This window comes from Phalacrocorax aristotelis, unplaced genomic scaffold (assembly GCF_949628215.1).
Source record: "Phalacrocorax aristotelis unplaced genomic scaffold, bGulAri2.1 scaffold_34, whole genome shotgun sequence".
Taxonomy (NCBI): Eukaryota; Metazoa; Chordata; class Aves; order Suliformes; family Phalacrocoracidae; genus Phalacrocorax; species Phalacrocorax aristotelis.
Window position 1 is genome coordinate 482250 of NW_027441361.1, and position 20190 is coordinate 502439.

The 20190-nt window shown below is 47.9% G+C and overlaps 2 long non-coding RNA genes across 5 annotated transcripts in view; one reads left to right on the forward strand and one right to left on the reverse strand.

Annotated features, from left to right (window-relative positions):
* Positions 1-20190, reverse strand: part of LOC142051435 (uncharacterized) — a 175215-nt gene that overhangs the window by 75261 nt on the left and 79764 nt on the right. The gene's annotated exons all lie outside the window — the stretch shown is intronic.
* Positions 1-20190, forward strand: part of LOC142051434 (uncharacterized) — a 140546-nt gene that overhangs the window by 69868 nt on the left and 50488 nt on the right. The window lies entirely within an intron of this gene.

Below are 20190 nucleotides of genomic sequence, written 5' to 3' on the forward strand. Positions count from 1 at the left end.
TCTGCCTCTTTTACTTAAAAATAGGCAGAACGGTAAAGAGCAGGAAAGAGGCCAGTAGCTGTCAGATGATTTTCCTACAGGTGGTGTGGCCAAATCAACCTCAGTTCTGGTATATTTGGACTTGAGGGCAATGAAGGTCAGTTACTGTCCTTCTCTACTGTCCTTTTGCCATGAGAAAAGACCAAGACCTTGGGCAGATCGTACTATAAGGACATGCCCGGCGTGCAAATAAGGCCGCAGATAACTAAAAGTAGTTTAATCCCCCATCAGAACCTCTTCTCATGGAAGATGACTCTCAGGGTTGTCAGCGCACTCCATTTATTTGCTGCAATTCATCCCTTCCCATGTAACCAACCATAAATAGCTTCTGGTGGGGAAGAAGCAAGCTCCAGGCAGGAGCCAACCCATAGTCTCTTGTGAGTTGTTAGGCAATGCTTGTAACCTCTTAGCCTAGGCCAGTCGGAAAATGCAATGAAAGAATAGAATTTCTCGTAGTAAGATAGCATTTGTTTCTTATGTTGTTGGTACTTTTGTCTTCTGTGCAAAACTTGCAGGTTTCCATCGCAGGAATGCTGTTCTCACCAAAGCAGTCACGATAATGAGTGCCTTTGAGATGCTCGGAGAGAAATGTTCTGCGGTTCCTTCTGAATTACAGCTGTTCCTCAAATAAAAAGCGTTTTCCAATGCACTGAGCTGTGTGGGTGACCCATACGTGAGGCAGAGGGAAAAATGCAAGTGGCGGTTCCTGATGTGCCTGTTGGTTCAGGTCACTCACTCCTGGGCCGTGCATCACCCGGCGTGGTTCAAGAGCAGGCTTATCCCACATCGGTGTGGTGTGCCTTGCTGTTGAACTTGGTTTAAACCCAGACTAGACCATGACTTATTAGTGAAAGCCTGATTGCTGGTAGTTCGATACTACAATTGTAATGTTAATAGGCAGGGAGAGAAGGATGCGGGAAGCAGGTGTGTGACTTCTGTGAACAGCGGCAGCACAGGCGTGTGTGACCCTAGGAATCCAGGGCACAGGAAAGCCTTTGCTTCTGATCCAGCCTATTGGTCTCAGAGGAGCTTCCAAAAGGACGAGAACGGCGTGCTCATCTCCGCAGGATCCAGCAGTTCCGTGGTCCAGGTAAGCCTTGAGTCAAAGAACCAGCTGGAAGCAGCTGTCACTAATACGCAGCTGGAGGCCGGTCAGTTCCTTTATCTCCCGTTATTAACATCCATGTCAGCGTAACGCAAAAGACCGGCATTTATCACTTTCCTGGTGTGAAGCAGTGGCTAGATTTTATCTACTTGTCTTGTCATCCTGGAACTGAGTGTTGCTGTCAAGTGTGCTTGCCAGTCTTGATTGCTAATTTAAACTGCTAGTGAGGGCTCTCCTGGCAGAGAGCAGTGCTTGTGTGTGCATTTGGTGGCTCGCTTATGAAGAGGAGGCACTTGATGGTTTGTTAGAGAGAGGTCTCTGGTGATCATGGTCAGGGAGTGCTGGAGAGCGCCTGGCAAGGTTATAATGCCACGCTGCTGGCGTACGGTCAGAGGGGCTCAGGGAAGAGCCCATGAGCGACGATCGGGTATGGTGCGAACAGAGGCTGGGTGCCCGTTGTGCGCCAAGAGCTCTTCAAAGCCCCCCGCACTCGGGAGAACCACAAGCAGTGCCAGGTGGGATTAGCACAAAGTGATGCTACATGGAGTAAATGGGTCGCACTGATCACCCAGCGGGCTTGAATAGGAAACCCCAGCGGCCCAGGAGTCTTGGAAGTGACCATGGGCTGGCCAGAAGGCAAAGACTTTGGAATATCCCCAGAGGAGGGGGTGCCACGTGCTGAAGAGGCCCCACTGTATAACAAACTCTCAGAAGATTAAAAGCAACACACCCTGTTCATTGTAAGCGCCATGTGCTTACAATGGTGGATGCAGCGAACGGCTGGCTGGAAACATATCCCATCCCCCCCACCCCTGCCCAGACACCATTCTGGGTCTGGAAAAACAAGTCCTGAGGTGACGTGGCACCCCAGAGAGTGGTCAGACAGCGGACTCATTTCCGAAACAACCTCATAGACACCTGGGCCAAAGAGCACGGCACTGAGTGGGTGTATCACACCCCCTGTCACGCACCAGCCTCTGGGAAAATGGAGCGGTACAATGGACTGTTAAAAACTACCCTGAGAGCAATGGGGGGTGGGACATTCAGGCCCTGGGATGCACATTTGGCAAAAGCCACGTGGTTAGTCAACACGAGGGGATCTGCCAGGCGAGCTGGCCCTGCCCAGTCAGAAATCCTACATGCTGTGGGAGGGGATGGAGTCCCTGTAGCGCACGCAAAAAGTACGCTGGGCAACACAGTCTGGGTCCTCCCTGCCTCAGGCAAAGGCAAAGCCATTCGTGGGATTGCTTTTGCTCGAGGACCTGGGTGCACTTGGTGGGTGATGCGGGAGGACGGAGAAGTCCGATGTGTGCCTCAAGGGGGGTTGATTTTGGGCGAAAACAGGCAATGAACTGAATGGCGCAATGCAAACTGCTATATAATACTGTGTGTCACCTCTGTGTTGTATCCATGATATCAGAGTACGAGCCTCCCAAGCCATGGACGATAAACTGCGACACAAGCAGAGTGCAGCAGTGACGGAACGATGCCTGACTCGGCGTGCAGCAGCCCAGGTATGGGACCTGGGCATGGCGTGAGCGGTGTGGAATAGGGGGAGGCGGCTGTGCTGGTTTTGGCTGAGAAGGGGTTAATTCTCCTCACCGTGGGGGGCGGCTGCCTTTCCGGCTTCCCGCGCTCTGCCGCGGGGGGGGGGGGGAGGGGGGGGCTGGGAGGGGCGGGGCCGCGGTGGGGGCGGCTGACCCCGACTGGCCAGTGGCAGGTTCACTCCATACCACGTGACACCACGACCAGGATATTAAGGGGGGTGGGGGGGGCAGTTGCGGCTCGGGAGCGGCGCGGCGGCGGGTCGGCGGTGGGGGAGCGGCTGCGGCGCGTGCGGTTTGTTCCGGCGGTTCGTTCCCCCTCTCCCGCCCCCCCCCCCCCCTTCCCACCCCTTTCCCCCCACCCCGCGGGGCTTTGCGCCTCTCGTTGTTCTCCTTTCCATTGCATTTCTGTTGTTGTTTCTTTTAATTTCATTTATGAAACTGTTTTTATCCCAACCCACGAGCGTTACCCTTCTGATTCCCTCCCCCATCTACCGGTGGGGAGGGGGCGAGCGACTGTGTGGGGCTGAGCTGCCGGGCAAACCACCACAGGCCCTAGAAGTGAAGTTTTGGAATTTAACGCGGAGGCTTTTAGCTTTAAAAGTGGGGTTTGGACCCTGAAAGTGAGGGTTGGGGCCTATAGATGAGGCTTTTAGCCTTATACGAGGGGTTTGGATTCTAAAAGGCACGGTTTTCAAAGAAAAAATGCTGGTTAGAGCATGAAAGGACCGGAGTCGATGCTAAAAGTGAGGGTTTGGGAGCTAAAGAGGAGGCACTGAGCGTTACAGGTGGGGTTTGGATGCTGGAAGTGCGGCTTCGGGTGTTAAAACTGAGGCTTTGACTTTTAAAAGAGGAATTTGAACCCTGAAAGGGGGGGTTTGGCTGTTACAAATGAGGCTTTGAGCGTCAAAAGAGGGGTTTGGACCCTAAAAGTGAGGCTTGCAGTCCTAACTATAAGGCTTTGATGTTAAAAGAGGAGTTTGGGTGCTTTAAAGTGAGTCTTTGGGACCTGGAAATGAGGCTTTGAGCGTTAAAATAAAGGTTTGGACAACGAAAGGGAGGGTTTGGAATTTTAAAATGAGGGTCAGTCCATGAGAAGGATGGGTTTGGGACCTCTGAATGAGGCTTTGTGCCTGAAAAGTGGGGTTTGGATGCGTGAAGTGAAGGTTTGGACCTAAAAACTGAGGCTTTGAGCGTTTAAAGAAGGCTTTGAACCCTGAAAGTGAGGGTTTGGCTGTTAAAAATGAGCCTTTGAGCTTTAAAAGAGGGGTCTGGACAATAAAATGGAGGCTTTTGAACTTAAAAATGAGGGGTTGTCCCTAAAAAGGAGGGGTTTGGGTCCTAAAAGTGAGGGTTTGGGACCAAAAAATGATGCTTTGAGCCCTAAACGATGATTTAGACCCTAAACGTGAGGCTTTGCAAGATATAAATGAGGTTTTGACAGTAAAAAAGACAGGTCTGGACCCTAACGGTGAGGGTTTGGGACATCTAAATGAGTCTTTTAGATTTAAAAGAGGGGTTTGCACTCTAAAACTCATGATTTGCAACAAAAAATCTATAGTTTGAGCAATAATATAGTCGATTTGATGCTAAAAGTGAGGGTTGGTTTGGCACCTAAAAATGAAGCACTGAGCGCTAAAAGAGGGGTTTTGATGCTGAAATGGAGGCTTTAGCTGTGTTAAGAGGGCTTTGGGTCCTAAAAGTGAGGGTTTGGGACTCCTAAATGAGGCTTTGTGCCTTAAAAGTGGGGTTTGGACCCACAAGACAGGGTTTGGCTGTTAAAAAAGGAGGCTTTGTGCCTTAAATGAGGGGTTTCGACCTTGAAAGTGAGGGTTTGGGACTGAAAAAATGAGGCTTTGAGTGTTGAAAGACGGGCTTGGGACATAAAACCCTCCCTTCTAGCATCGAATCCTGTCTATTAATGCTCAAATCATGATTTTTTCCTTCCAAACGGTACGTTTTAGAGTCAAACCCCCTTGTTTAAGGCTCAAAGCCTCATTTTTATGTGCCAGACCCTCACATTCAGGTTTCAAACCCCCCCTTTTAACACTCAAAGCCTCATTTCTAGGTGCCAAAGTTTCACTTTTAGCACCCAAACCTGAGCTCATTTTTAGGAGCCAAGACCTCATTTTTTATGTCCAAAGCCCTATTTCCACCGGCAAAGCCTCATTTTTAGATCCCAAACCCTCATGTTCAGGGTCCAAACCCCTCTTTTTATGCTCAAAGCCTCATTTTCACCACCCAAAGCCTCACTTTCAGTGTCTAAACCCGTTTTAAACCTTGCAGCCTCTGCTTATGGGGTCCCACAGCCTCTGCTTCTGGGGTCCTGCCGCCCCTCATTTTTTGAGTTCCAAACCCCTCTTTTAAGGCTCAAAGCCTCAGTTTTCTTTTCTAAACCGCCACTTTCAGGGTCCAAACTGCTCTATTAAGCATTAAAACCTCACTTTTAGGTATCAAAACCTCATAATGTCCAAAGCCCTATTTTCAACTGCAAACCCTCATTTGTAGATCCCAAACCCTCACTTTCAGGATCGAAACACCTGTTTTAAGGCCCAAAGCCTTATTTTAGGTCCCAAAGCCTCATTTTTTTGGTTCCAAACCCGTGTTTTAAGGCTCAAAGCTTCATTTTTAACTCCCAAACCCTCACATTGACGGTCCAAACCTGTCTTTTGGGTTCAAAGCCTCATTTTTATCACTCGAAGCCTCACTTTCATGGTCCAAACCCCTCTTTTAATGCCCAATGCCTACTTTTAAAGTCCCAAAGCCTCACTTGTAGCATCCAAAGCCTCACTTCTAGGTGCCAAAACCTCATTTTTTAGATCCAAAGCTCTATTTTCACCCTCAAAGCCTCATTTTTGTATCCCAAAGCCTCACTATCACGGTCCAAACCTGTCTTTTAGGTTCAAAGCCTCAGTTCTAGGTCCCAAACCCTCACTTCCAGGGTCCAAACCTGTCTTTTAAGGCTCAAAGCCTTATTTTAAGTCCGAAACCCTCATTTTTGGTGTTCCAAATCCCTGTTTTAAGTCTAAAAGCCTCCTTTTCATATCCCAAACCCTCACTTTCAGGGTCCAAACCCCTCTAGTAAGGAATAAAGCCTCATTTTTAGGTGCCAAACCCTCACTTTTCAGGTCCAAACCTGTCTTTTTTTAGGGTCAAACCCTCATTCTTAGGTCCCAAGCCCTCACTTTTAGGGTCCAAACCCCAGTTTTAAAGCTCACAGCCTCATTTTTACCACCCAAAGCCACACTCCAAGCATCCAAACCCCTCTTTTAACACTCAGTGCCTCCTTTAAAGGCCCAAAGCCTCACTTGTAGCATCCAAAAGCTCACTTTGAAGTGCCAAAACCTCATTTTTACTGTCCAAAGCCCTGTTTTCACCTGCAAAGCCTCAGTTTTAGGTCCCAAAGCCTCACTTGCAGGGTCCAAACCCCTCTTAATACTCAGTGGCCTCCTTTTTAGGTCCCAAAGCCTCCCATTTAGCATCAAATCTGCTCTGTTAATGCTCAAACCGTGCGTTTCAGTCCAAACCCCTTGATTAATCCTCAAAGTCTCATTTTTAACAGCCAAGAGGGGCCCAAACCCCTTTTTTAATGCTCAGTGCCTCCTTTAAAGCCCCAAGCCCTCACATTTAGGTACTAAAACCTCATTTTTATTATCCAAGCCTCCTTTTTATATCCCAAACCTTTACTGTTGGCATCGAATGCGGTCTTTTAATGCTCAAACCGTCATTTTCTCTTTCCACACTGAGTTTTAGAGCCCAAAGCCATCTTTTAACGCACAAAGCCTCATTTAGTGGTCCCAAACCCTCACTGTTAGGGTCCAAACCTGATGTGAGGCTCTTCGCTCTTGCTGCAAAAGCTATTTCAAATCACAGCTTTGAATAAGAAACACTATACTAGGTTTGTTCCAAGTACATTCATCATCCACTTGTTTCTTTCAATATCTGATCATTTCTATTCAAGGCAAGTAAGAACAGGGTCTCTCCCAATGTCAGGCAACACTGGACCTGTCCAGCAAGCGTCAGTCATACTAGAGAGACAGTAAAAAGCTGAGTATTGTAAAACTCCTGCTTCGGCCCTATTGGTGAGAGAACTTTTGAAGGGAAATATTTCTGACCTTCAAGTCAGTCAAAAGCCAAAGTCAGTCAGCTATTGCATTTCCTCTGGCTGTGGTTCCACGAATGGATCACACTCAGGTGGAATAAATCTGCTTGAGATGCTTGCAGGCACAAATTCTTACAAACCAAATCATTTCTCTTAGTCTGGCACTGCTTAGCTCATGCAAGGACGTAAGTTTACTTGGTTTAGGTGTAAGGACGTCAGCGGCAAGTCCTCTGGAACCGGGGCTGGAAGTTGTATTTTAGCTTTACGTATCTGGAAATCACAACTCCTCCTCCTTTTTCTTGTTCGCTAAGTAGCATCTACGTGAAGGGCATGAACAAACGTAGGCGAGTGCACAGAAACGTTCACCATCCTTTAACTCTGCCGCATTTCCGATTTTTAACATTATTGTATTTGTGTGTATATACCATATATTAAGTTTATTGGTTAATTTCATATTTGATAAAAATAGTCCATTTGCTTTCCCCTGCCGTTTAATTTTAATGGTGTTTACTGACTGTGACAGAAATGTACATTGTTCACTCAACACCCTTTCCCCTGCGCTTTAATATCCTACTTTTTACTAAAGCATATTTTCACATTTTCTTGCCGTGTCAATATTCCAAACATCCATTTTGCACAAAGTATTTCACCAAGTAATTACGTTTGGCTGCTCCTTGGCTACTGGCTCTAAAAAAAAATTAAATTTTTGAGGTTAATGGGTTTTCTTTATTACAGCTCAAAATACTTCATTGTCACACTTTACTAAATTGCTAGCCTTCCATGTCTCTGTTGGGGGGAAATACACACACACACACCCCCCCAGCAGTGGGTTGTTGATTGATTTTTGTTCACATCTGCGCAAACACATTTCTTATCAGGCAAAGTAGTTCTCTTTATTCCAGAGGACAACGCCCGTGCTATTATTCCTCAAAAGGAAACAAAACCATCTGCTTCTCATAATTTGCACTTGTATTTCCAGATTTCCTGATTATTTAAAAACCTAAATACTTTGGTATGTGCCACAAGACTTGGATCAACATGCTGTCTTCAGGTTATGCCATGCACGTGCGGTGAGTCTTTTATACAAGCACCAGATCAAATTCACCCCCTGCTGATCAAGTATTTGACAAAATGTTTTTTCGTTAGCGATAACGAACAGCTGACCTGATACATCCATCAGTTAACTCACAAAGTGTAAGGTCAGCTCAATAAGCGTGACATTTGGAGCTAGCTTAAAAAGAAGTCTGGCAGTCACCTAAGGGCTCAGAAATCTTTCAGTAATTTTATTGGCTTGTTCTTTGCCGCTAAATACTGTAGCTTCATTCTGAAAAGCTACTCTCAACGTTGCCTAAAGGCTGATGCTTTCCTACAGCACTCTCAGGCTAGCTTAACCCCTGAGCTTAAGGAGCAAAGGGATAGGAAACCAAGTCACGCCATCAAGTATCGCTAATAGTCATGCTGTAACCAAAGTGATGAACTTAATCAACCAGGGATGTTGTTATATTTTGGGGACATGGAGTGTACAAATCAGCGTATCTGTCGACCTGTGTTTTAGTCCCTTGGCAATCATTAATGTGACCGAAACAACAGACAACGTGCTGATGTCAGAAAATGATGACAAAATGTAGTTTCGTGTAGCGGGCTGAGAAAACCGGCCAGGACCGCCAAGATAAAGGGCCAAGTAGGTAAGAGGTAATTCCGGCAGGGGGAGATCTGGCCCCGGGGAGTTTTAAGGTTGCTGGGAGGTGTGAAGGTCTGCATGTGGGATCAAGTCAGCTCAGCCCTTTACGGTTTTGAACTGCTTTTCATTTGGAGGAGAACTAAAAGCTTATAACACTGGGAAGCCCTTTACAACAGGAAATCAAAGGGCTATTGAGACACTCCTGCCTGAAGGACTTCAAGGTTTGCAGCTTTCCCTTGGGCGGGATGTTTTGAGGTTTCCCCATTATTAACCTCTGGTGCGGCACACTCCCGTGGGGCTGGGGAGCACAGATCCGATTAAGCGCAGACTTGCTGATGCCACGTTGTCACCGCGGTGGCCACCGTAAGAGAGCCCCGGATGTAGTGCTGTGCAGCAGAAGCTACATCCCTGGACTGTGTCTCAGCCGCTTTCTTACTATACAAATATCTGTGTACGTCGAGTAGTAAAGCCTGCGCAACACAGCTGCATTTCTTTGAGGACTGCTGTGCCATAAGCCACATCTTAGCCCCAAAGTTTTCCTTCCCCCTCAAGCTCGGAGTGTGCACTGCCCTTCATGCAGGGATACTCTCACTGCCAATGTGTTTGTTCTCCTTTTCCCCTTTATAACCGTTCCCTTCCCGGAGCTTTCTATTTGCTGATGCCCTTAATATCCAGAGCTGTCAGGGATGAAAACCAAAGCCCTGCCGGCAGCTCAGGGAGGGTGAGCGGCTGCCCTTTTCCAAGCAAGCGGCTGAAATACAGCACGGTCAGCGGCGCTCTCAGTGTCCAGGCCTGTCACTGTCACGCTCCCAGAGCACCTCCACCTGCCCAGACCCCGCCGGGGGCTCAGCCACCGAGAGCAGCTGTCCTGGGGAGAGACTGGGGGGGCCTCGCAGGCCCTGGGGGTGTTGGCATGGCCCAGGCCCCTCTCTCCCTTCGTCCCCTCTCCAAAGCCCTGCCTGGGAGGGAGGCTGCTCATCTCTCTTGGGAAGTGCAACCTGTTGATAGTCTTAAAAGAGGTTAAATACAGCCTCTGTGGGGTCTGGTACCCTCATGCAGCCCCCTCAGGGCAGCTTCACAGAACTTGCTTCCTCAGCAGGCACAAAGCGATACCTGAATCAATACTGAGCTGCAGCAAAGTGATGAAGCAGGAAAAAATTCCGTGCAAGTTTTCATACTCTGGGCAAGTTTGATGCGAGATGTGGTCACGCGAGGCTCTCAATAGGATCAGGTTAGGAGCGCACAATAAATACCGCCAGCTGTCCCCTGCAGCACTGGGGCCTGTTAGCTGACTTGTGAGCCAGGCTGAGCGTTGCAGTAAGGAGCCGTTCCTCCGGCCCCAGGGACCGTTACGCGCTCACCTGAGGCTGAAGTGAAGCATGGGTTCAGAGCTCAGTGTCAGCGTGCCTGGGCAGAAGCCCAAGCTGCCACCCCTTTGCATCCAAGGGGTAAGTGCCATCAGTGGGTGCAGACGCTGGGGTGCATTTCCCACAGCTCATGGCACTCTCTGTTTATACCAGCACGGTGCATTAGAATGGCTAAGCCGCGCTTTATTAGCTCGCCAGCCCAAAGGGCTGTGATTCAGGCCGATAGTGGTGTTGCTCAGCTGGTTGCGAGCTGGTTACAGCACAGCCTCACCCTGTGGGGTCTGTTTCCCAGCAAACAGCGGGAACAGATGAGGAACAGAGGGCTCTGCAAGGGGCGAGTTGTTCGATCTGAAGTGAAACACGAAGGCACGAGCGAGCTGGAGCGACGCACTGAGTCCCTCCTGCAAGAGCTGAGTACGGGGAGGTGCTGGCGGAGGGGAGATAATTTGGCAGCCTGGAGAGCAAAGCAGGCACTTGGAGGAAGCGGAGAGAGAAAGAAACAAGAACGACTGGCAAGAGCCTGTGGAGGGTGTGAGAAGCAAAGATTTAAAATCAGACCTTGAAATAATGCTGACTCAGCACAGCTGCTGCACGCTATTGCTAATGGTGAAAAGCCTCAGGGATTTTTAGAAGCAAAACCAACAAGCAAACCAACAAAAAACCAGCTGGGTGATTTTTTTCCCCCTCAGCTCGGTTACTTTTCCCCAGCCCTGGCCACTCTGCAAGGCGATGCTCGTCACCCATATCAGGGTGCAGGATTGGGCCCAGGGCAGGGCTTTTGCAGGCAGCACATTTCTTGTTCCCAGTAACGCAGTCGCTGGGCATTGATCAACAACTGGGGCAGTTGCCCAGAATTACCATTCTTGCTCTCTCCCCAGTTCCCTTCACTTTTGCTCTTCCTTTTTCTTTCTTTCTCTGTCTGACTCCCTGCCTGTATTTTCTAACTCCTCCCTGTCTGTCCTACAGCCTGATGCTATGTTTTCCTTTCCCTACACCTCTCTCCCGCTCCCTGGCCTTCTCCTTCCTCTGTCGCCGTGTCCTGGCCACCTGGTTCCCCTCTGTGCTGCAGCCTGTCCCCTCTCTCCTGCCTGTATCCCCCGCTCAGCTGGCCCTGCTGCTCTCGGGGCCTCCATCCTGCTCCCCGGCCCCTTCTGCTCCTCCTGCGTGAACCCTGAAACTCACGGTTTGGGACCTAAAAAGGAGGCAATGAGTGTTAAAATAGGGGTTTGGACGCTGAAAGTGAGTCGTTGGGTGTTACAAATGAGGATTTGGCTGTTAAACAAGGGCTTTGGTTCCTAGAAGTGAGGGTTTGGCTGTTAAAAATGAGGCTTTGAGCCTTAATAAAGGGGTTTGGACCCTGAAAGGGAGGGTTTGGGACCTAAAAATGATGCTTTGAGCCTTAAACGATGGATTTAGACCCTAAACGTGAGGCTTTGTGACATACAAATGAGGCTTTGACAGTAAAAAAGACAGGTTTGGACCCTGACAGTGAGGGTTTGGGAGCTCTAAATGCGGCCTTGAGCCTTAAAAGTGGGGTTTGGACCTTGAGAGTGAAGGTTTGGAACTGAAAACTGAGGCTTTGAGAGTTAGAAGAGGGATTTGAACCCTGAAAGTGAGGATTTGGGTGTTAAGAAGGAGGCTTTGAGCCTTAAAACAGGGGTTTGGACTCTGAAACTCACGGTTTGGAATGAAAATATGACTGTTTGAGCATTAGAAGACCAGATTCGATGCTAGAAGTGAGGGTTTGGGACCTAAAAATGAGGGTTTGTCCCTTAAAAGTAGGGGTTTGGACCCTAAAACTGAAGATTTGGAATGAAAAACTGAGACTTTTAGCCTTAAACGAGGGGTTTGGAGTCTAAAACGTGAGGCTTTGGAAAGAAAAACTGATGGTTTGAGCATAAAAGGACTGGGGCCGCTGCTAAAAGTGAGGGTTTGGGACCTAAAGAGGAGGCACTGAGCGTTAAAAGAGGGGTTTGGACATTGGAAGTGTGGCTTTGGGTGTTAAAAATGAGGCTTTGAGTGTTAAAAGGGGGCTTTGGACCCTAAAAGTGAGGTTTGCGGTCCTAACTATAGGGCTTGAGGTTGAAATAGGGGTCTGGACAATAAAAGGGAGGCTTTGGAACTTAAAAATGAGGGTTTGTCCCTAAAAAGGAGGGGTTTGGATCCTAAAAGTGAGGGTTTGGGATCCAAATTAATGCTTTGAGCCCTAAAGGATGGTTTTAGACCCTAAACGTGAGGCTTTGACATTAAAAAAGACAGGTCTGGACCCTAACAGTGAGGGTTTGGGACATCTAAATGAGGCTTTGAGAGTTAAAAGAGGGGTTTGGACCCTGAAAGTGAGGGTTTGGCTGTTAAAGCCTCATTTTTAAGCTTTAAAACGGGTTTCAACCCTAAAAGTGAAGGTTGGCGGTTCTAAGAATAAGGGTTTGAGTGGTAAAAGAAGGGTTTGGACAATGAAAGGGACGGTTTGCAACTTAAAACTGAGGCTCTGAGAGTTAAAAGAGGGGTTTTGACCCTAAAAGTGAAGCTTTTGGACATAAAAGAAGGCTTTGAGTGTTAAAAGTCAGATTTAGACCCTAAACATGAGGTTTTGCGACATACAAATGAGTTTTGATAGTGAAAAGGACAGGTTTGGACCCTACCAGTGAGGGTTTGGGACCTCTAAATGAGGCTTTGCACGAGAAAACAGGGCTTTGGAAATGAAAAAATGAGGTTTTGGTACCTAAAAGTGAGGGTCTGGTACTTTAAAAATAGGCATTGAGCATTAAAAGAGGGGTTTGGACCCTGAAAGTGAGGCTTTGGGACCTGAAAGTGAGGCTCTGAGCTTTAAAACTGGGGTTTGGGCCCTAAAAGTGAGGGCTTGGGACCTAAGAATGAGGGTTTGGACCCTAAAAAAGACAGGTTTGGACCTGAAAAGTGAGGGTTTGGCACCTAAAAATGAGGCTTTATTCCTTATTAGAGGGGTTTGGACCCTGAAAGTGAGGGTTTGGGATCTAAAAAGGAGGCTTTTGCCCTTAAAACAGGGATTAGGAAAACAGAAAAATGAGGGTTTTGGACTTAAAAGAGGGGTTTGGACCCTGAAAGTGAGGGTTTGGGACCTAAAACTGAGGCTTTGAACCTAAAAAAATGGAATGAAAAAAATGACGGTTTGAGCATTAATAGGCTGGATTCAATGCTAAAAGGGAGGGTTTTATGTCCCAAGCCCGTCTTTCAACACTCAAAGCCTCATTTTTTAGTCCCAAACCCTCACTTTCACGGTCCAAACCCCTCCTTTTTAGGGACAAACCCTCATTTTTAACAGCCAAAGCCTGACTTTTATTGTCCAAACCCATCTTTTAACGCTCAAACCCTTATAGTTAGGACCGCAAACCTCACTTTTAGGGTCCAAACCCCTCCTTTTTTAGGGACAAACCCTCATTTTTAGGTCCCAAAGAATCACTTTAAAGCACCCAAAACCTCACTTTTAACATCACAGCCTTAACAGGTAGGACAGTAAACCTCACTTTTAGGGTCCAAATCCCTGTTTTAAAAATCAAAGCCTCATTTTTAACAGCCAAAACCTCACTTTCAGGGTCCTAACCCCTCTTTCAACGCTCGGTGCCTCATTTAGATGCCCCAAACCCTCACTGTTAGGGTCCAGACCTGTCTTTTTTTACTGTCAAAGACTCATTTATTTGTTGCAAAGCCTCACGCTGAGGATCTAAATCCATCCTTTAGGGCTCAAGGCATTGTATTTAGGTCCCCAACCCTCCCTTTTGGTCTCCAAACTTGCCTTTTCTAGTGTCAAAGCCTCATTTTTAGGTCCCAAACCCTCACTTTCAGGGTCCAAACCCCTATACTAACCTCTCAAAGCCTCAGTTTTAAGTTCCAAACCTTTAATTTCAGGGCCCAAACCCCACTTTTAAGGCACAAAGCCTCATTTAGAGGTCCCAAACCCTCACTTTGAGGCTCCAAACCTATCTTTTCTGTGCAAAGCCTCATTTTTATACCCCAAGCCTTCACTTTTAGGGTCCAAATTCCTCCTTTTTAGGGACAAACCCTCATTTTTCACCTCCAAAGCCTCTCTTTTATTGTCCAAACCCAGCTTTTAACAGTCAAAGCGTTATAGTTAAGACGGCAAACCTCACTTTTAGGGTCCAATGCCCTGTTTTAAAGCTCAAAGTCTCCTTCTTAACACCTAAATCCTCACTTTCAGGGTTCAAATCCCTCTTCTAACTCTCAAAGCCTCAGTTTTCAGTTCCAAACCTTCACTCTCAAGGTCCAAACCCCACTTTTAAGGCTCAAGGCTGCATTTAGAGCTCCCAAACCCTCACTTTAAAGCACCCAAAACCTCACTTTTAACAGCAAAGCCTTATAGTTAGGACCATAAATGAAACTTTTAGGGTCCAAACCCCTCCTTTGTAGCGATGTCGTGGTTTAGCCGGCAGCTCCGCCCCACACAGTCGCTCGCTCACTCCCCCACCGGTAGATGGGGGAGAGAATCAGAAGGGTAACGCTCGTAGGTTGGGATAAGAACAGTTTAATAATTAAAATTAAAAGAAACAACAGTAGAAATGCAATGTAAAGGAGAACAACGAGAGGCGCAAAGCCCCGGGGAGGGGGGAAGGGAGGGGAGAGGGGGAACGAACCACCGAAACAAAACCGCGCTCGCCGCCCGCCGACCCGACGCCGCGCCGCCCCCGCGCTGCCACTGCCCCCCCCCAATATACTGGTCATGGTGTCACGTGGTATGGAATGAACCTGCCATTGGCCAGTCGGGGTCAGCCGCCCCCACCATGGCCCTGCCCCTCCCAGCCCCGCCCCCGCCACGCGGCAGAGCGCGGGAAGCTGGAAAGGCAGCCGACCCCCACAGTGAGGAGAAATAACCCCTTCTCAGCCAAAACCAGCACATTCTCCACCCCTTATTCCATACCATTTACACCATGCCCAGGTCCCATACGATGCAATACAACCGTACCAACCACCACCCCTCCCCTTCCCATCCTTTAACATAATACACAGACATCATTCCCTTAGTTCATGGACCTTCCCTGTTGTCGTGGTTCAGCCTCAGCTGGCAACTGAACACCACGCAGCCGCTCGCTCACACCCCCCCCACCCCTGTGGGATGGGGAAGAGAATCGGACGAGCAAAAGAACTTGTGGGTTGAGATAAGCACAGTTTAATGATTACGATAAAATGATGATGATAAATGATTATGATAATAATGACAATAATGTTAATATAATAAAAGGGAAAAGGAAGGAAAGGGAAAACAGGGAAAAAAAACCATGGAAACACAAACGATACAGCCGCTCACCACCTGCCGACCGACGCTGCCCGTCCCCGAGCTGCGATTGCTCCCTCCCTCCCCCGGCCAGCCCCTCCCAGGTAGCATACTGGGCATGACGTTACATGATATGGAATATCCCTTTGGTCAGTTTGAATCCGCTCTCTTAGCTGTGCCCCCTCCCCTCCCAGCTTCTTGTGCACCCAGCAGAGCATGGGAGGCTGGACATGTCCTTGACTAGTGTAAGCGCTACCCAGCAACAGCCCAAACATCTGTGTGTTATCTCAACAGGGTTTTTTTTCCATGCTAATTTCAAAGCACAGCACTATACCAGCTAGAGTGAAGAAAATTAACTCTATCCCAGCTGAAACCATGACAGTATCCACCCCTTATTCCATATCATTGACATCATGCTCAGGTCCCATACTATTCAGTACAAATTCAATAATCCCTATCCATCTTCTCATCCTTTAACTATATATCTCTCTCTCTATACAGATTTTCATTTATCATTCCACTAGTCTATGGAACACCCCTGTAGAATGCCTGTGAAATGTCCATTGAGTTCATTTAGTCCATGACTTTGGATTTCATCTCTTGTAAGGGTCCTTCAGAGAGGCGGTGTGCGTGGGGTCAGGTTGTTGCATGTCAGTCCTTGTTCCATCACTGCTGCACTGGTAGTTCTTGTTCTCTCACTGCTGCACTTTGCCTGGTTCCATTGAAGGTTCATTCGCTATTATTATTAATTGGGAGATTCCCACCATGATAACATTCCATTGATGCAACCATAGTAGTGATGACATACAACATCATATAGCAATTAACAGCATATTATTCAGTTCATTGGCTGTTTTCACCCAAAATTAAATCCCCCTGAGGTGTGGGAAACTATAAGCTTGAATCCACATGTGGGTCCCATGATAAGTTGTTTGAGATAGAAAGCGGGCTGGAGGATTATAGGTACGCGATGGAATTAGCTTGACTACAGACCCAGTGTCAGACCCGCTGATGGGAAATTACAGAGAATCTGCAAGTCACCAGGAGGAGGAAGAAAGGCGAGAGATATCTCGGCCTTGAGAGCAAAGAAGAAAGGCAGGGATATCTCTCGGCCTTGAGAGCAAACGATAAACAAGAACAAGGAGTTTAGGCACGAAGTACAGAAATAGACTGTTCGTTAAGGAGGTGTCGCAACCCGTATTAAGTAATTGTTGAAGCTTGTTTACAAGAGCATATAAAAGCGCTGTGACTTAAAAATAAAGCTGAAGCTTGCTCTATCACTCACGTTGAGTTGGCTGCTTGCTTTCCTCGCTCGCCGCACTGAGGTACACACCGGACTCCTCCATCCTCCTGCATCACCCACCAAGTGCACCCAGGTCCTCGAGCAAACGCAATCCCACGAGTGGGTTTGCCTCTGCTGGAAGCAGGAATAACCCAGACTGTCTTGCCCAGCATATTTTTTATGTGCACTACAGGGACTCTATCCCCTTCCACAGTACATAAGGATTCTGATTGGGCAGGGCCAGCTCGCCTGGCAGATCTCCTCGTGTTGACTAACCAGGTGGCTTTTGCTAAATGTGTATCCCAGTGTTTAAATGTTCCACCCCCCATTGCTCCCAGTGTCATCTTTAATAGTCCATTGTATCTTTTGATTTTCCCAGAGGCTGGTGCGTGACAGGGGGTGTGATACACCCACTCAATGCCGTGCTCTTTGGCCCAGCTGTCTATGAGGTTATTTTGGAAATGAGTCCCATTGTCTGACTCAGTTCTCTCTGGGGTGCCATATCGCCACAGCACTTGTTTTTCCAGACCCAGGAGAGCGTTCCGGGCAGTGGCGTGGGGGACAGGATATATTTCCAGCCAGCGGTTGCTTCTACCATGGTGAGAACATGGCGCTTGCCTTGGCGGGTCTGTGGGAGTGCGATATAGTGAATTTGCCAGGCCTCCCCATATTTATATGTCAGCCATCGTCCCCCACACCACAGAGGCTTTACCCGCTTCGCTTGCTTGATTGCAGCGCATGTGTCACATTCGTGGATAACCTGCGCAATAATATCCATGGTCAAGTCCACCCCTCGATCACGAGCCCACCTGTATGTTGCATCTCTCCCTTGATGGCCTGAGGTGTCATGGGCCCACCGAGCTAGAAATAGTTCACCCTTTTGCTGCCGGTCCAGATCCACCTCAGCCACTTCAATCTTGGCAGCCTGATCCACCTGCTGGTTGTTTCGATGTTCTTCAGTGGCTCGACTCTTGGGGACGTGAGCATCCACATGCCGTACCTTTACAACCAGGTTCTCTACCCGGGCAGCAATATCTTGCCCCAGTGCGGCAGCCCAGATGGGTTTGCCTCTGCGCTGCCAGTTGCTTTGCTTCCATTGCTGCAGCCAGCCCCACAAGGCATTTGCCACCATCCAGGAGTCAGTATAGAGATAGAGCACTGGCCACTTTTCCCGTTCAGCGATGTCTAAGGCCAGCTGGATGGCCTTTACCTCTGCAAACTGGCTCCATTCACCTTCTCCTTCAGCAGTTTCTGCTACTTGTCGTGAGGTTTGCCGTCTTAACTATAAGGCTTTGAGTGTTAAAAGCTGGGTTTGGACAATAAAAGAGAGGCTTTGGAGGTGAAAAAATGAGGGTTTGTCCCTAAAAAGGAGGAATTTGGACCCTAAAAGTGAAGGCTTGGGATATAAAAATAAGGCTTTGCACAGAAAAGATTGGTTTGGAGCCTCAAAGTGAGGGTTTGGGACCTCTAAATGAGGCTTTGTGCCTTAAAAGTGGGGTTTGGGCCCTGAAATTAAAGGTTTGGAACTTAAAACTGAGGCTTTGAGAGGTTAGTATAGGGGTTTGGACCCTGAAAGTGAGGGTTTGGGACCTAAAAATGAGGCTTTGACACTAGAAAAGGCAAGTTTGGAGACCAAAAGGGAGGGTTGGGGACCTAAATACAATGCCTTGAGCCCTAAAGGATGGATTTAGATCCTCAGCGTGAGGCTTTGCAACAAATAAATGAGTCTTTGACAGTAAAAAAAGACAGGTCTGGACCCTAACAGTGAGGGTTTGGGACATCTAAATGAGGCACCGAGCGTTGAAAGAGGGGTTAGGACGCTGAAAGTGAGGTTTTGGCTGTTAAAAATGAGGCTTTGATTTTTAAAACGGGGATTTGGACCCTAAAAGTGAGGTTTACTGTCCTACCTATTAAGGCTGTGATGTTAAAAGTGAGGTTTTGGGTGCTTTAAAGTGATTCTTTGGGACCTAAAAATGAGGGTTTGTCCCTAAAAAAGGAGGGGTTTGGACCCTAAAAGTGAGGTTTGCGGTCCTAACTATAAGGGTTTGAGCGTTAAAAGATGGGTTTGGACAATAAAAGTCAGGCTTTGGCTGTTAAAAATGAGGGTTTGTCCCTAAAAAGGAGGGGTTTGGACCGTGAAAGTGAGGGTTTGGGACTAAAAAATGAGGCTTTGAGTGTTGAAAGACGGGCTTGGGACATAAAACCCTCCCTTTTAGTATTGAATCCAGCCTATTAATGCTCAAACCGTCATTTTTTTCATTCCATTTTTTTAGGTTCAAAGCCTCAGTTTTAGGTCCCAAACCCTCACTTTCAGGGTCCAAACCCCTCTTTCAAGTCCAAAACCCTCATTTTTCTGTTTTCCTAATCCCTGTTTTAAGGGCAAAAGCCTCCTTTTTATATCCCAAACCCTCACTTTCAGGGTCCAAACCCCTCTTTTAAGGCTAAAAGCCTCAGTTTTTCATTCCAAATCTTCAGTTTTAGGGTCCAAGCCTCTACTTTTAAGGGACAAACCCTCATTTTTAGGTCCCAAACCCTCACTTCTAGCATCGAATCTGGTCTTCTAATGCTCAAACAGTCATATTTTCATTCCAAACCGTGAGTTTCAGAGTCCAAACCCCTGTTTTAAGGCTCAAAGCCTCCTTCTTAACACCCAAATCCTCACTTTCAGGGTTCAAATCCCTCTTCTAACTCTCAAAGCCTCAGTTTTCAGTTCCAAACCTTCACTCTCAAGGTCCAAACCCCACTTTTAAGGCTCAAGGCCGCATTTAGAGCTCCCAAACCCTCACTGTCAGGGTCCAAACCTGTCTTTTTTACTGTCAAAGCCTCATTTGTATGTCACAAAGCCTCACGTTTAGGGTCTAAATCCGTCGTTTAAGGCTCAAAGCATCATTTTTAGGTCCCAAACCCTCCCTTTCAGGGTCCAAACCCCTTTATTAAGGCTCAAAGCCTCATTTTTAACAGCCAAACCCTCACTTCTAGGAACCAAAGCCCTTGTTTAACAGCCAAATCCTCATTTGTAACACCCAACGACTCACTTTCAGCGTCCAAACCCCTATTTTAACACTCATTGCCTCCTTTTTAGGTCCCAAACCGTGAGTTTCAGGGTTCACGCAGGAGGAGCAGAAGGGGCCGGGGAGCAGGACGGAGGCCCCGAGAGCAGCAGGGCCAGCCGAGCGGGGGATACAGGCGGGAGAGAGGGGACAGGCTGCAGCACAGAGGGGAACCAGGTGGCCAGGACACGGCGACAGAGGAAGGAGAAGGCCAGGGAGCGGGAGAGAGGTGTAGGGAAAGGAAAACACAGCATCAGGCTGTAGGACAGACAGGGAGGAGTTAGAAAATACAGGCAGGGAGTCAGACAGAGAAAGAAAGAAAAAGGAAGAACAAAAGTGAAGGGAACTGGGGAGAGAGCAAGAATGGTAATTCTGGGCAACTGCCCCAGTTGTTGATCAATGCCCAGCGACTGCGTTACTGGGAACAAGAAATGTGCTGCCTGCAAAAGCCCTGCCCTGGGCCCAATCCTGCACCCTGATATGGGTGACGAGCATCGCCTTGCAGAGTGGCCAGGGCTGGGGAAAAGTAACCGAGCTGAGGGGGAAAAAATCACCCAGCTGGTTTTTTGTTGGTTTGCTTGTTGGTTTTGCTTCTAAAAATCCCTGAGGCTTTTCACCATTAGCAATAGCGTGCAGCAGCTGTGCTGAGTCAGCATTATTTCAAGGTCTGATTTTAAATCTTTGCTTCTCACACCCTCCACAGGCTCTTGCCAGTCGTTCTTGTTTCTTTCTCTCTCCGCTTCCTCCAAGTGCC